Here is a 16,849-nt window from a genome sequence, read left to right on the forward strand (position 1 = left end):
CCATTCACAAAAAATCAATGTATTGTCAGCCCACAACAGGGAGCTGAGTGCATTTCTGATAGATCAATGTATATTTTCTGTATTTTCAGGGTCTTTAATGGGATAAATCCTGGGGAGAATGTGCATGTATTGCAGATATGTATTGCATATGTTTTTTATTTTGCTTTGACATGCCCTTTAGTAGTAGTACAATCTGATTCTGTATATAATGTTTCTCTACTTATTTATTTATTTGTTAATAATCTGAGCTGTGGTTCCCCACTGGGATTAGATACTTCCCTTTGCCACCACTGCAACCAACAGACCAGTCATGGAATGCTTCAGTATCTCCTGTAGGTCAAATTTAGTTTAACGTACCTTCAGGCATATTCAATAGACCATACAAATGGCAGCAGGAAGCTATAGAAGATGCAAACTCATAACAGCCAATCAGATTTCAGATTACTGTAATTAACTAATGTGTGATTTCTGTCTGCTATAAAAAAAACTGCATTATTATTATTGTTCTGCACTACCTTAAAGGCCCCATTCACCATTGCGAATGGGACCATTAGGGATTACATGTGAGAAACCCACCTGGTTTAGCTTCAGGTCACAGCACCATTGAAATCATTGGGAGGCTTAATATTTCTCTCCATCTTGTCTTCATTGGAAAAACCTAAGAACAGGAAGGATGTTATAATAACATTCTAAATTACTTTTTTAATTAACTGGCACATTTGCTTGGAGTTTTATTTCAGTAGGCTTTTTTAAACTTAGTACTGAAAGAGTTTAAAGAATGGCAGAACTTGGAAGCAAAATTAATTGAGGTTCAATATAACAAAAATGTAAACTGAAGTCTCACACCACAATGGTCCAGATATGATGTCTTCCAAAAAAATTCACGGAGACAATCCAGAGTAAATCCAACGTGTTTCATAGGTCCAAAACACTCCTTTTGATTGATTGAAAACAAGGTGAATGGACTAGAAGTGATTTAGACCTTTAAGCTCCAAGGAGCAGGGCCATCCTAACCCTCTTGTATTAGGCTGTATTGTTGCTGTATTGTCTCCCTTTATATTGTAAAGCGCTGAGCAAACTGTTGGCACTATATAAATCCTGTATAATAATAATAATAATAATAATAATAAAAAATAATAATGGCAAACTAGCTGCTGACAAGACCTGTGCCAGTAATCACACTGGAAGAAATACATTAAAATTTCAGTTCATTTCTAGTCCATTCACATTGTTTGCATTAAAGCCCTGATGAAGGAGACATTTTTGAACCCTCCAATACACATTGGCCATTCTTTGGATTGTCCCCCTAATGCTTATGGGTATAAAGCTGTATCTGGACCATTTAGCAGCAGTGTGGCATTTCAGTTTACATTTTTGGTACATTACACAAAGTCAAGAAGACCTTGGAGATCATCTGTTTTGTAGAAGCCTTCTGTCTGGGAACCAGACTATTTACATAAGCATTAATACTTCAGGATAGGAATACCAATAAGAAAACCTAATAAGTCCAGAGCATTTTTCCACTTTCCTCAACCACTGAGATTGAATGACAGGGGTTGTAGTTTAGTGTCAGGAGAGAACTGGGCTTTACAAAGACAAAGGGATCAGTTGGAAGACCATCACTGATACATTCAGGCATCACTAGGTATTGCTAGCTTAGAAATGATTTGGACAAGTGAAGTTCATTTTATGGTACCCATATGCATTAACTGATTGCCTGATCTGAATATCTAGGTTAGGATTGACAATGCTGATATCTGCTGCATGTCATAGAGTATGGGTGTGCATGTCAATTTGCATACTGAAAGAAAGAAAGATCATTCAAGTGCCAAATCATTTCCAAATGTACAACCGCCATTTTGAGATAGGGCCAGCTACAGACACCTGCATACATGAAAACATGTTCTTCTGCTCTTTTGCTCTTCAGTAAATGACCCCTATTATTATTATCCTTGATCCCTTCACAAAGAACACCTACACTCGCATGCTGTCTTTATCCCCTCTAATTATGTGCAGCAAAATAAAACGATAGGTCACTTGAAGCAAAGACAAAGAAAATGACGATCTTCAGGACCATTTTCCCAGGGGGAGTATTGTATGATACATTATTACAAACAGCAGCTACAGAGGGGACTAAGGTTTCACATGAATCACCAGCTAAATTATTCATGTTCCTCTGCAGAACCTGTAATACAGAATTCAAGACTTCTACAGGGACGGGAAGCTGTCAGATATTTACACAAATATTCCTATCTGAAAAGGTAAAAAGAAAAAGTACCATACATACAATGCCATATGACTCAAAAGAAAGAAGGGAACCTGAGTAAGAATAGAGTTAAACTCGCCCTATCAAATAATTTGGAAATAAATGATCAGGACCTTCAACAATCCTTCCTTTATCTATTGCAAGTCAGGTTATCTTCCCATTACTGCCTACAGGACACTGAGTTGCTTTTATATGCGCATTGTCATCAGATAAGAGCAGAAACTTAAAGTGACACTGAAGCTTCTTTTTTTTTCTTATTTAAATAACAAACATGTCTATAATTACCTGCTCTGTGCAGTGGTTTTGCACAGAGCAGCCTCAAGTCCCCATCGGTGCTCCTGGTTCCTCTCCCTCGAGCAGTGCCCCCAGGGAAATCTGCTCACCCTGTGGACACCATTGTGTGCTCATCCCCGAGCCACTGCTCTATGTGTCCAAAGGACACATAGAGCTGCGCCCCCCACTCTTTACTCATTGGAGCCAATGGGCTCCCGCTGCTGTCTCAGCCAATGATGAGGAAGAGTCCCCAGACCGCAGAGGCTGTCAAGAATGTCACTGGATCAGAGGGGGCTCAGGTAAGGATTGAGAGGAGGGGCTGGGGCACTGCACACAGAAGTTTTTTTTACCTTCATGCATAGACTACATGAAGGTAAAAAACCTTGAGTCTTTAGAACCACTTTAAGGTGACACTAAATGATATCCTTATTTTCGGAAAGTAATCTATACATATCCATTACTTTAAAGCCTTGTAATCTGTTTTTCATGAAATGTTTTTGTGCCTTTTTGTTCTGTGTTTTTCTGCCTTCCTATAACAGGTAATATCTTCTGTGAGCTCCTGGGTTTCTCCTTTTCCCCTTCACTTTTTCTTGTTGGGAACAAGCAGTGCACATTGTGACGATCGCGGCGTCAGACCCCTGACCTTCTCACCAAACTCGTGACCGAAGGACTGGCCAATCTAAAACCGCGATGTCACGTGCATAACAATGCCACGCCCAGCTGCACCCTGCACAATGATTTTCCAGCTAATTGGACCACAATCGATGTACTGGCAGCCTGGGAGCGATTGTTACTGGGTCAGGTTAATTACGCAATTAACCCTTCACACTGCCACCACCTCCTTTTTGTACAGAGAAAGAGGAAACTCGGCAATACCAGCAATAATACTATGATGGTTGAGATAATCGTCTGTATAACACTGTCACCGCAGACCGGTTATACAGAGGGTTAAACAAACACAGTAGCGCTGTTTTAGAGGCAGGAATTTGTAAATTACATGAACGAGCTACAGAAACAGTTCAACACTTTCAGAAAGAAAGATTTAGCTCAAAAGGGTGCAATAAAAATATTTACAGAAAAAAGATGTAACCAATATATATATAAATATACAGAGAATAACAGCACAGCAAAGAGGTAACAGAAAGGAGGTTAAAGGGTTAAAGTACTTGCCAATCAGCCTTGGGTGTGCAGATCAAGTTTCAGAGCAAAAGGGCACATCTCCCAGGTTGGTTCTGATGTTAAAAGGGAGAATTCTTCAACTTAACTCCGTTAGGCATGACAGCCCATTTTGTAGTTCCCTAGCAGGGGGTGTCTCTGAAGTCAAGAACCAATGCCCCGTTTAGGGAGGTCCTAAACTAGAGCCAAAATCTTTCATAGCTCATATTTTGGCTCAAAACATTCCCTAGGTACAAGTAACACTCTGCCCGCAGGTAGATTAATATGCAGACCCATTTGAGGAATGATTAGATATGAAACATGAAATTACACACCGAATGGTTCAAGAGTTGTAATTTTCTGCTTTCCTAGGTATTCCAGTCAGGGAGTGTGGCCTATAAAACTGTTTGTCTTCTCGTGGGAAATCTGAAGATAGGCCTGGTTTTTATGTAAGTCTCTCATATTCCAAGATATGAGACATAGGGGAAAATGGATTTTAAAAGTGTTATCTGGTTCGTGCTCCTATGGAATTTCTTTGAGCTCCTGGGAAGGCTTGCATTATCTTTTACAATGTGCTAGATTGCACAGCTTTCTTAGACAGCCAGGCACTCAGCTCAGAGAGGTGGTATAGCTCTGGGCTCCCTGCTGGGCTCTGGCCTGCCTTTGACACTTCCAACAGGGACACCGACCTGATGTCACTGTGGCTCTCAGAGAGGGAGGGGGAGAATGAGGGGAGACATGGAGAATTCTTAACAAAATGGAGGCCCGTGTCCATCTCTGTGTGTACGCTTGCTACACCTCCCCCCTCAGGTGGTTGCATGGGAGGGAACTGCAATTTCCCTCCTGACGCAACCCACTTCTGCCGCGGGCTTGCCTGACCAGGGCTTCACCTTGTTGTGATATGCACTGTGGGAGAACCAAGTTCCATCTGAAAAGGAAGCTGTTCTCCCCTGCAACACTGCTGTGCCAACCAAGTGAGTGGTCACGGGTGAGCACCTGTCGGCTGTGACTATCCTGATATTGTGGTGACTGCCGGGGTGCCCACCTGTTCACAAAACACTTCGGCTCAGGGGTGTCATCTGCTAACATATTAATATGTAGCTTCTTGTTGAGGTAGAGAAGGAGATTTCCCTCTCTCATCTTCTTCCTCAGGCCTAGGACTATATCTGACCTGAAGGTAGTGGCGCCTGTGTGCACCGGAACCGGCCAGGCGAATTCTGGAACTCGCCTCCCAGATGTGTCCACAGGTACCTTCATCCAAGATGAACAGTCCTCTTTACCTGCTAGCATCCAGGACACCAGTTCCGCCAGTTTCCTGTCTGCCAGGTCAGTCACAGGTCCAGCTGAGCCAGGATAGTTGCACCCAGGCGTCTTACCATAGCCAGCTGCACCCAAGACTGACGTAACCTGCTTTTTGGCCTGGAAAGTAGGCCAGGCCACAGCTGCCTCACTCTCCCCATGCCCAGAACTCTGGGGGTCTCTTCCTATTGGTGGTTCCCAAAGCTGAACCACTGACATGCCCCTCTGACAGTGACCCTTCTCGACTGTCAGACTAGGCATGGGCAGTTTGTTCCTGACTAGTGACAGGGGCCCAAGTTGCTCTTCCCAGACAGGGCCGAACTCCGCAAGGCCCCTAAAGTGCGCAACTGCACCCAGTTCCACTCCGCATTGCAGGTCATTCCTGACCCCTGGGGAGGTGGTTGGTGAGTTCTCAACCCCAACTAGCTTTCCCGTGAATTCAGGTAAGCCATATGGGGTGGTGAAGGCTGACTCGTCCTGAGCCTCCTGGGTTAGAAATGGTGGCCCATACCCTCTGCTCAGGTCCATGATGGTTAAACAGCGGGCACCTTCCGGAGGCTTCATTACCTTATGGCCCCTGGGTATGGGGTGTGCCACACCCACAGGGCTGGTGCTCAGTTTTCCAAGGTCCTCAAAAAGCCTGGTCATCTGATCCTGTTTGGGGATCGAGACTACCGGAGATGCCCAGACTCTAGCTGACCCTTGGATTCCTGACTGCGCCATTCCCTCTGTCTCTTTGACCCATTCACCCTGCACCTCCTGGGTGGTGAGGTTGGCTGAAGGCAGGAGGGAGGGATACACTCTGCCGTCCAACTCCTGAACAGCATGGTGAGCTCTCCCCAGGTTTCCTAGAACCCAGGCACCATCTATCATAGGCATTGCCAGCAGCTTCTGTATCTGAATGGAAAGGAGAAGTGATTGGAGCTGAGGGCCACAGCCCCATCTCTGAGATCCGCTGATCAATTCCAATGAGGTCCCACGCACTTCCAATCCAGGTGTGCTGTCACTGCCTAGGACACATGTTTGTCTGCCTGGTGACACACCAGGACAGGTCCGATCAGATGACATGCTTAGGCCATTCATTCCATCCTCCCTGTCAGGCCTTTGTTTACCCTTCTCCCCAGGGAAGCTCACAGCTAGCTAGCCTGTGAAGTTCATTTGTGGATCGATTTCCAGTGCTGCCTTATGCGTAGAACTACAAGTCCCAGCCGGCTGTCCAATACCATGCAAGGCCAACGGCTGGGCACTTATCAAGGCAGAATCTTCTGGGCCTGAGCAAGGAACAGGCCTATCCAGACCATCCCTTTGCTCAGACCCCAGAGATTGTACCTCTGCCCCCTTCACAGCACTGTGGGTGACCCCCAACAATGAAAATGCATCACTTATTTCATCATGACCATCATAATCATCATTAGAATTACCAACATTATCATCAACATTACTGACATTATCAATATCAGCATCATTGTCATCATTATCATTATCAACAGTCACGTTTATAATGTCAATGACACATGAGTTCGATACCTCCCCAGGCAAGGGGATTTCTTCTCGTTCTCCAGCTAATGGAGAATCCTGTAGCCCCACTCCATTCCCAGCCCCCTCCCTCTGTCCATCCACAGGTTGCCCAGACATTACCCCAACATCTGCACCCAGTACCTTGGCATGTCCAGAGAGTTCCAGGGGGCCCTCCGGGTATTCTCGGCAGGGGCATAATAGGAAACAAGAGTGCCTAGATCAGCACCCAACAAAACAGGTGTGGGAATTTCATCCGAGACCCCCACCTCCCTCATCCCCCTTCCCGCACCCCAATCTAGGAATACCTTTGCACAGGGTATGCATGAACGGGTCCCCCCAAATCCCGTGAGGGTAAGGAACTTTCCTGGGATGAGGTTCCTTTGCTCAATCACCTCCGGCCAGATCAAGGTGACTTCTGCCCCGGTGTCCCGGAAACCAGTTACAGACCGGTTGCCCACAGTGACTGGCTGCAAGTTGGTGGGGGTTACCCGCATCTTCCTGCGGACAAACAGCACGGAAGATGAGTTGCTGGCCGGCTGGCCAGATGATGTCTTCTGCTTCTGCTCAGGACACTGTGTCCTGAGATGTCTGACTTTCCAACAGGTGAAACATCTGCAGTTGTCAGACAGGGATGGCTTGGCTCCAAGTGCTGCAGATGAGGGCGGAGGGGAAGCTTGACTCACCGATGTAGGAGGGGTTGCTAGGGGCGATTTCCCTCCTTTCCAGCCATTCAGAGGAGCCTTGCGAGGGTCAGACACCTGCGTATGAATGTAGGTATCTGCCAAATCGGCTGCAGCTTTAGTAGATACTGGCTCTCTCTCCAAGACATACTTTCTGACGTCTGCCGGGCAGATATGCAGGAGCTGATCTCGTATCATGAGATCTTCTAAAGACTCGTAGGAGTCTGCTTTCAGTCCTTTAGTCCACTGCCGGAATGTGGTGCGTAAGCGACTCGCCACATACGTGTAAGAGTCCCCAGGTCCCTTTTGCATGGACCTGAACTGCTTGCGGTACACTTCTGGGGTCATCTGGTACTTCAGGATGATGGCCTCCTTTAGAGCTTCGTAATCGTCGTCCTGCCCCTCTGGCAATTCAACAAATGCATCCAGGGCCTTGCCTCATAGCCCTGGTGTCAGGTACCGAGCCCACTGAGCTTGGGGCACATGGTACTGACGGCACGTTTTTTCAAATGACAGTAAATACGTGTCAATGTCACTATCTTTTTCCATCACTAGAAACTTGGCCACTGTGCCCACGGTCAGAGTGGCGTCCCTGTGTTCTAAAGACCCAAGGTTCTGAGCCTGTCGTTGCTGCTGAAGCCTGACCATCTCCAGCTCGTGCCGATGTTCAGCTTCCCTCTGCGCCTGGCGTTCCTCTCTCTCAGCTTGCTGTTCCTCTCTGGCAGCCATTGCCTGGCGTTCCTCTCTCTCCGCCGATGCTTGGCGTTCCTCTCTCTCTCCGCCGCTGCTTGGCGTTCAAGGAACTGCAAGTAGGCCAGAGGATCTGTCTCCTTTATGCGTTTCAGGGCTTCCTGCATCTGAGGAGAGTCTCTGCTAGTTACAAGCACTCCGGTGCTGGCCCGCTCAGGCAGTGGTGTGATGATACCGTTCGGTGATCCTCCAGTGTCAGTCTCTGTATGCCCATCCTGCGAGGCCGTCTCTGAGCCACTGGGAACGCAGGTAGCAGGAACCCCGTCATGGACAAGTTCCCCCGAGTTCTGATCTGCTCGGCTATCATGCTCCTGTAGATCCCGAATCAAATCTTCACGAGTTTTACAACCAACGTCCATTCCTCGTGAGGTACATTCCGCACTCAAATCACTTTTGCTCATTTTCTTGTATTCTGCGTCACCAGGCATAATTGCAAGCAAAGATAGAATAGAAAGTAGAAAAAGGAAGGAGCTGTTGCTATATGTCTCTCTATATGTATATATAAAAAATATGTACAACTTGTTTCTAAGGACTGTTTCCACAAAGGTTACAATCCTTCAGTGCCGAGCTAATTCCTGACACTGCATGAAGCTCTTAATGCAACTATCCCACGTACGCTGCCAGCCAATATGTGACGATCGCGGCGTCAGACCCCTGACCTTCTCACCAAACTCGTGACCGAAGGACTGGCCAATCTAAAACTGCGATGTCACGTGCGTAACAATGCCGTGCCCAGCTGCACCCTGCACAACGATTTTCCAGCTAATTGGACCACAATCGATGTACTGGCAGCCTGGGAGCAATTGTTACTGGGTCAGGTTAATTACACAATTAACCCTTCACACTGCCACCACCTCCTTTTTGTACAGAGAAAGAGGAAACTCGGCAATACCAGCAATAACACTATGATGGTTGAGATAATCGTCTGTATAACACTGAGGGTTAAACAAACACAGTAGCTCTCTTTTAGAGGCAGGAATTCATAAATTGCATTAACGAGCTATAAAAACAGTTCAACACTTTCAGAAAGAAAGATTTAATACTAAAAGGTCAAAAGGGTGCAATAAAAATATTTACAGAAAAAAGATGTAACCAATATATATATAAATATACAGAGAATAACAGCACAGCAAAGAGGTAACAGAAAGGAGGTTAAAGAGGTAAAGTACTTGCCAATCAGCCTTGGGTTTGCAGATCAAGTTTCAAAGCAAAAGAGCATGTCTCCCAGGTTGGTTCTGATGTTAAAAGGGAGAATTCTTCAACTTAACTCTCTTAGGCCTGACAGCCCATTTTGTGGTTCCCTAGCAGGAGGTGTCTCTGAAGTCAAGGACAAATGCCCCGTTTAGGGAGGGAAGGTCTGGGCGTAGACATAAACTAGAGCCAAAATCTTTCATAGCTCATATTTTGGATCATAACTTTCCCTAGGTACAAGTAACACTCCGCCCGCAGATAGATTAATATGCGGACCCATTTGAGGAATGATTAGATATGAAATATGAAATTACACACTGAATGGTTCAAGAGATGTAATTTTCTGCTTTCCTAGGTATTCCAGTCAGGGAGTGTGACATATCAAACTGTTTGTCTTCTCATGGGCAATCTGAAGATAGGCCTGGTTTTTATGTTAGTCTCTTATATTCCAAGATTTGAAACATAGGGGAAAAATGGATTTTAAAAGTGTTATCTGGTTTGTGCTCCTCTGGAATGTCTTTGAACTCCTGGGAAGGCTTGCGTTATCTTTTACGATGTGCTAGATTGCACAGCTTTCTTAGACAGCCTGGTGCTCAGCTCAGAGAGGTGGCATAGCTCTGGGCTCCCTGCTGGGCTTTGGCCTGCCTGTGACACTTCCAACACCCACACCGACCAGATGTCACTGTGGCTCTCAGAGAGGGAGGGGGAGAATGAGGGGAGACATGGAGAATTCTAAACAAAATGGAAGGCCGCGCCCGTCTCTGTGTGTACGCTTGCTACACACATTATTTGTGGTCATGCGTACTGCTGTATGCGCACTATAAATCCTATAGTCTATTGTCCCTCATCCATCTTGGGAGTGAAAATAGAGAGTGGCTACATTCCTACATACAGTGGGACCATGGAAAAAGAACACAGCCACCCTCTAACTGGAAGTCAGATTACAGCAGCACAAACATGAATTTGAAGATTTGGAGGAGGCTAAGAATATAAACATGAATAGAATTATTTTCTTTAAGGGTTTAAACAAGGTATTCTACCCAGTTCAGTGGCTAAAGATCATGATGACAATCTCCTGGTGTTGGTCAATATAATAAGACTTGCTGTAGACTTCCCATATATACTGTAGCTGTAAAGAACCATGGGATCAATATTGGCTAAAATGCCACACCATAAAACTTTCTTTTTGTTTTGTTTTAAATAATGAGGAAGACCTAAACTACTTGAGTTTAAATTTTTGTCTGTATCCCCACTGGGAACATTTTCCTGCCCATCATCTGGAGAGAAAAATGAGACAATATTTTCACAATTACAAAAAAAGCACTCAAAACCACACAGAGTGCACAAATAATTCTTTCTAAAGCTTTTAAACCATGCATGCGATGATTAAGACCCTGTATGGATGAAACTCTTTGGCTATCTCAATTTTTACTGGTGCTTGCTGAGGAACAATAAAGTATTGGAACCCCAGTTGTGAGCAAAAAATATTTTCACAGTCTTCAAATACTGTGGATAATCAGTACCCCTTCTGTGCACCAAAGCTTCCTAAACTCATATGGACAAGTAAGGTTGACCAAGTTTGCGTTTTAGTCATTCATTTGAAAACAACACCAAGCTTCTACCCCTTTCTGCTTTACTAAAATGTATTTTATTGCTTCTGTTCAACCTTTGAGGAGACCCCTCCCTCACACACTTCCTGTTATATCTGATACCTGTCAAATAGAGGGGAAATAAGAAGAACTCTCCACCTGTGAGAACACTGAAAGCATAAAAAATAAGTGAAAGAAAGTGACAATGCGTACTGTCATTGCTTAGTTATGCTTGTCATTAATTTGTTAACACCTACTGTATGCTGGTTATCACAAGCAATACTTGGTTCTGGAACATTGATTGCAAAATGCATGTCCATCATTTTTATCAATTAATATGAGAAATTATAAATATGGTAACCTTTAACAGACTGCTACAACACTCAACTCAAGCAGATACCACAAATCATCTATAACAAAAGCTGCCTTGATAATTATAAAAATGTACAAGTTCACATCAAACAAACTTGTATATTGTTTTCTATGGGGATATAGCTACCTAAGGCAAAAAAAGAAAAAAAAACACAATTGGCCAGGGAATCTCCCCCCAGTTACACAGGGGCATAACCCATAGATATAATAATATTTCTCAATCCTACCATAACTGGCGACATCAAGTAAACATTATCTTAAGTTTTTAGGCACCATGGACTGCTCAACAGGCAGATATCACTTCAAGAACTTGAAATTAAAGAATCAATTTGTCTGCTATTGTTGAGATTGCCTCAACAATGTATATTGAGTAATGTATATCCCAGCTCCCCTGTACTCCATTATAGTGATATGACATGTATACAGTAATGTATATCCCAGCTCCCCTGTACTCCATTATAGTGATATGACATGTATACATTATGTATATTCCAGCTCCCCTGTACTCCATTATAGTGATGACATGTATGCAGTAATGATTACTGTATACATATCATATATCCCAGTTCCCCTGTACTCTGTACTATAATGGAGTACAGGGGAGCTGGGATATACATTACTGTATACATGTCATATCACTATAATGGAGTACAGGGGAGCTGGGATATACATAATGTATACATGTCATATCACTATAATGGAGTAGAGGGGAGCTGGGATATACATACTGTATACATGTCATATCACTATAATGGAGTACAGGGGAGCTGGAATATACATTACTGTATACATGTCATATCACTATAATGGAGTACAGGGGAGCTGGGATATACATACTGTATACATATCATATCACTATAATGGAGTACAGGGGAGGTGGGATATACATTACTGTATACATGTCATATCACTATAATGGAGTACAGGGGAGCTGGGATATACATTACTGTGTACATGTCATATCACTATAATGGAGTACAGGGGAGCTGGGATATACATTACAGTATACATGTCATATCACTATAATGGAGTACAGGGGAGCTGGGATATACATACTGTATACATATCATATCACTATAATGGAGTACAGGGGAGCTGGGGTATACATTACTGTGTACATGTCATATCACTATAATGGAGTACAGGGGAGCTGGGATATACATTACTGTGTACATGTCATATCACTATAATGGAGTACAGGGGAGCTGGGATATACATTACTGTATACATGTCATATAACTATAATGGAGTACAGGGGAGCTGGGATATACATTACTGTATACATGTCACATCACTATATTGGAATACAGGGGAGCTGGGATATACATTACTGTATACATGTCATATCACTATAATGGAGTGCAGGGGAGCTGGGATATACAGTGGGGATCGAAAGTTTGGGCACCCCAGCTAAAAATTTGTATTAATGTGCATAAAGAAGCCAAGGAAAGATGGAAAAATCTCCAAAAGGCATCAAATTACAGATTAGACATTCTTATAATATGTCAACAAAAGTTAGATTTTATTTCCATCATTTACACTTTCAAAATAACAGAAAACAAAAAAATGGCATCTGCAAAAGTTTGGGCACCCTGCAGAATTTATAGCATGCACTGCCCCCTTTGCCAAGCTGAGACCTGCCAGTGTCATGGATTGTTCTCAATCATCGTCTGGGAAGACCAGATGATGTCAATCTCAAAGGTTTTAAATGCCCAGACTCATCAGACCTTGCCCCAACAATCAGCACCATGGGTTCTTCTAAGCAGTTGTCTAGAAAACTGAAACTGAAAATAGTTGACGCTCACATAGCTGGAGAAGGCTATAAGAAGATAGCAAAGCGTTTTCAGATGTCAATATCCTGTGTTCGGAATGTAATTAAGAAATGGCAGTCATCAGGAACAGTGGAAGTTAAAGCAAGATCTGAAAGACCAAGAAAAATATCAGACAGAACAGCTCGCAGGATTGTGAGAAAAACAATTCAAAACCCACGTTTGACTGCACGATCCCTCCAGAAAGATCTGGCAGACACTGGAGTTGTGGTACACTATTCCACTATAAAGAGATACTTGTACAAATATGGTCTTCATGGAAGAGTCATCAGAAGAAAACCTCTTCTACGTCCTCACCACAAAAATCATCGTTTGAACTTTGCAAATGAACATATAGACAAGCCTGATGCATTTTGGAAACAAGTTCTGTGGACCGATGAGGTTAAAATTGAACTTTTTGGCCGGAATGAGCAAAGGTACGTTTGGAGAAGAAGGGGCACAGATTTTAATGAAAAGAACCTCTGTCCAACTGTTAAGCATGGGGTTGGATCAATCATGCTTTGGGGTTGTGTTGCAGCCAGTGGCACAGGGAACATCTCACAAGTAGAAGGAAAAATGGATTCAATAAAATTTCAGCAAATTTTGGATGGTAACTTGATGCCATCTGTGAAAAAGTGGAAGTTAAAGAGAGGATGGCTTCTACAAATGGATAATGATCCTAAACACACCTCGAAATCCACGGGGGATTACATCAAGAGGTGTAAACTGAAGGTTTTGCCATGGCCTTCACAATCTCCTGACCTCAACATAATTGAAAATCTATGGATAGACCTTAAAAGAGCAGTGCGTGACAGACAGCCCAGAAATCTCAAAGAACTGGAAGACTTCTGTAAGGAAGAATGGGCAAAGATACCTCAAACAAGAATTGAAAGACTCTTGGCTGGCTACAAAAAGCGTTTACAAGCTGTTATACTTGCCAAAGGGGGCAGTACAAGATATTAACTCTGCAGGGTGCCCAAACTAACTTTTGCAGATGCCATTTTTTTGTTTTCTGTTATTTTGAAAGTGTAAATGATGGAAATAAAATCTAACTTTTGTTGACATATTATAAGAATGTCTAATCCGTAATTTGATGCCTTTTGGAGATTTTTCCATCTTTCCTTGGCTTCTTTATGCACATTAATACAAATTTTTAGCTGGGGTGCCCACACTTTCGATCCCCACTGTACATTACTGTCTACATGTCACATCACTATAATGGAGTACAGGGGAGCTGGGATATACATTACTGTCTACATGTCATATCACTATAATGGAGTACAGGGGAGCTGGGATATACATTACTGTGTACAGTTTTATATTTTGGACTCTTTATTCTAAAGAAAAATGTAATTTCATAAGCTTTATGGGGGTGTGGTTTGGGGTGGGGGTGGGGTTTGGGGCGGGCCAGGGGTGGGATTGGGGCGGACCTGGGCAAGGTTGGGTGGGGCAACTGGTGGAGAGTAAGTTTTGTGACCGGCTAGTAGGTCTGGACTCGAAATTTTAACCCCTGCCTTAATGTATCATGAGCTCTAGATATGATTATAAGCAGGGCTTCACTAAGACTAGTAAAGTATATTAGGGTTTCTCCATGTTAAAAAGGTTGAGAAGCGGTGGTCTACATAGAAGAGTCATGTGCATTCTTACTTTATTATTATTACACATGATTTAGGATTTGTATACCACCAGCAGTTTGTGCAATGCTTTTCAAAATAAAGGGAGAGGGTACTGTTACAATGCGCTTCAATATTAGAGGGTAAGAAGGGACCTGCTCATGAGAGCTTCCAACCTAAACAGGAGAGGCAAGTGATAAAAAGGTAAGAACCGGATGAGATGATCTTATAGTAAAAGTACAGTTTATTGGGGGGGGGGGATAGGCTTCCCTGAAGGGATGACTTTTTATCAATTAAAGGTGAAGAGAGAAGATAGCTAGACAGATTGGGGTAGGCGGTTCCATAGGAAGGGATCTAGGAAAATCCTGGAGTTGAGCATGGGAGGAGGTCATGAGGGGGCTAGAGAGTAGGAGTCTTGGGATGAGCAAAGAGGACGGTATGAGTGATATTTTGAGAAGTGGTTGGTGATGTAGCTCAAGTGAGAATAGTGGATGGCTTTGTATGTTGTTAGTGTTTTGAATTTTATTTGTTGGGTGAGCAGAAGACATTAGAGGGATTGAAAGATTGTGGACACTAAGTGGTTAGTGAGTTACATGAGTCTGGCAGCAGCATCCATGACAGACGGAAGGGGGAACAGCTTGTGTAAAAGTAGGCCAACAAGGAGGGAATTGCAATAGTTGAGGTGAGAGATAACTAGGGAGAAAATTTGTAACTTTATGGTATTTGGTATGGTTAGTTGGTTATTGGTTAGTAAGGGATGTATTTTGGAAATGTTACAGATGTTACGGGGGATTCCTTTGTGTATTTCTTCCAGTATTTCAGCATTAAACAACTCATACACTTTGCATCTGTGCATTAGTTTCCTGGTGTAAAGACCAATTGCAGCTGCTCTCCCACCCACAGCTCTTCTCTCTATACAGAGTTTGTGCAGCATAGTGATTATGTCACCGCTACAACTACAAAGTAATTTCTGGGTTTTCAAAGGCATTTGGTGTCCATAAAATTGATTCATGTCCTTTGTTCCTTTTAAGAAATATATCTAACTAAATTATAGTAAAGAATTTTAGGGAGTGAAGATGGGCAAAGGGGCAGATGAATATAAATGTATTTTCTTTACAAGCAGCTCCTATTTATTTATTTTATTCTCACTAGAGTACCACTTTAAGTAAGTCAATATTTGTATGTCTTTTCTATCCCATGTAGTCCTGCATTATTATTATTATTATTATACAGGATTTTTATAGCGCCAACAGTTTGCTCAGCGCTTTCCAATATAAAGGGAGACAACAAAGCAATGACACAGTTCAATACAAGAGGGTTAGGAGGCCCTGCTTCTTGGAGCTTACAATCTAGGAGGGGGGGGTGCTGGTGGTAGAAAAGGTAATAACTGTGGGGGATGAACTGATAGGAGGAATAGAAGATTCCGTTATTAGCTGGAGGCAGGATAGGCTTCCCTGAAGAGATAGGTTTTCAGAGATTGCCTAAAAGTGGGCAGAGTAGGCCATAGTCGGATAGATTGGGGTAGAGAGTTCCAGAGGATGGGGGAGGCTCTGGAGAAGTACTGGAGACGAGCATGGGGGGAGGAGACAAGGGAGCTAGAGAGCAGGAGGTCGTGGGAGGAGCGGAGAGGACAGTTTGGGAGTTATTTGGAGACCAGATTGGTGATTTCATTTGGGGCAGAGTTATAAATGGCTTTATATGTTGTTGTTAATATTTTGAATTTTATTCGTTGGGCAATGGGAAGCCAGTGGAGGGATTGGCAGAGAGGGGTGGCAGATATGGAACGGTTAGTAAGGTGGATGAGTCTGGCAGCAGCATTCATGATAGACTGAAGAGGGGATAGCCTGTGATTAGGTAGGCCAATGAGGAGGGAGTTACAATAGTCATCCCTTTCTCATGCCGTTTCTGCTCTCCTGGTCTTTGCTTTGTTTTAGCAATCCATGTGGTTATGCAAGTATTCATCTCCTTATTTCTGATATAATGTGTTAAGTAAATTGTTTACCATGCTTCTCTTACTGTGCTTCTGATTCCTGTATTGTAGCTTAGTCTTCTGATCCTCCACATTCTGTCCCGTGCTTAGTTTTGGTTCCTGATTTACTAGACGTTTGCATTCTATCCTAAGAAATCCCATTACCCTGGTAACAACCATGGCCTGACCTCTATGCCCTGTGCTCATCTCTCTGCCACCTGCCAAGATCTTCTATGTATCATCTCTGATTGTACTGCCTGTCCTGATTTACCTGTCTATTGAGTACAGTTCTGCCTTACAGTGCTGTACTTTTTTCTGTCAATTGTCATCAGAGAAAGCAGTTAAAGGTCTGCAGTCTGGGAGTAT

Source organism: Staurois parvus, unplaced genomic scaffold, assembly GCF_062004578.1.
Source record: "Staurois parvus isolate SC_StPar_1 unplaced genomic scaffold, SC_StPar_1.0 ptg001119l, whole genome shotgun sequence".
NCBI lineage: Eukaryota > Metazoa > Chordata > Amphibia > Anura > Ranidae > Staurois > Staurois parvus.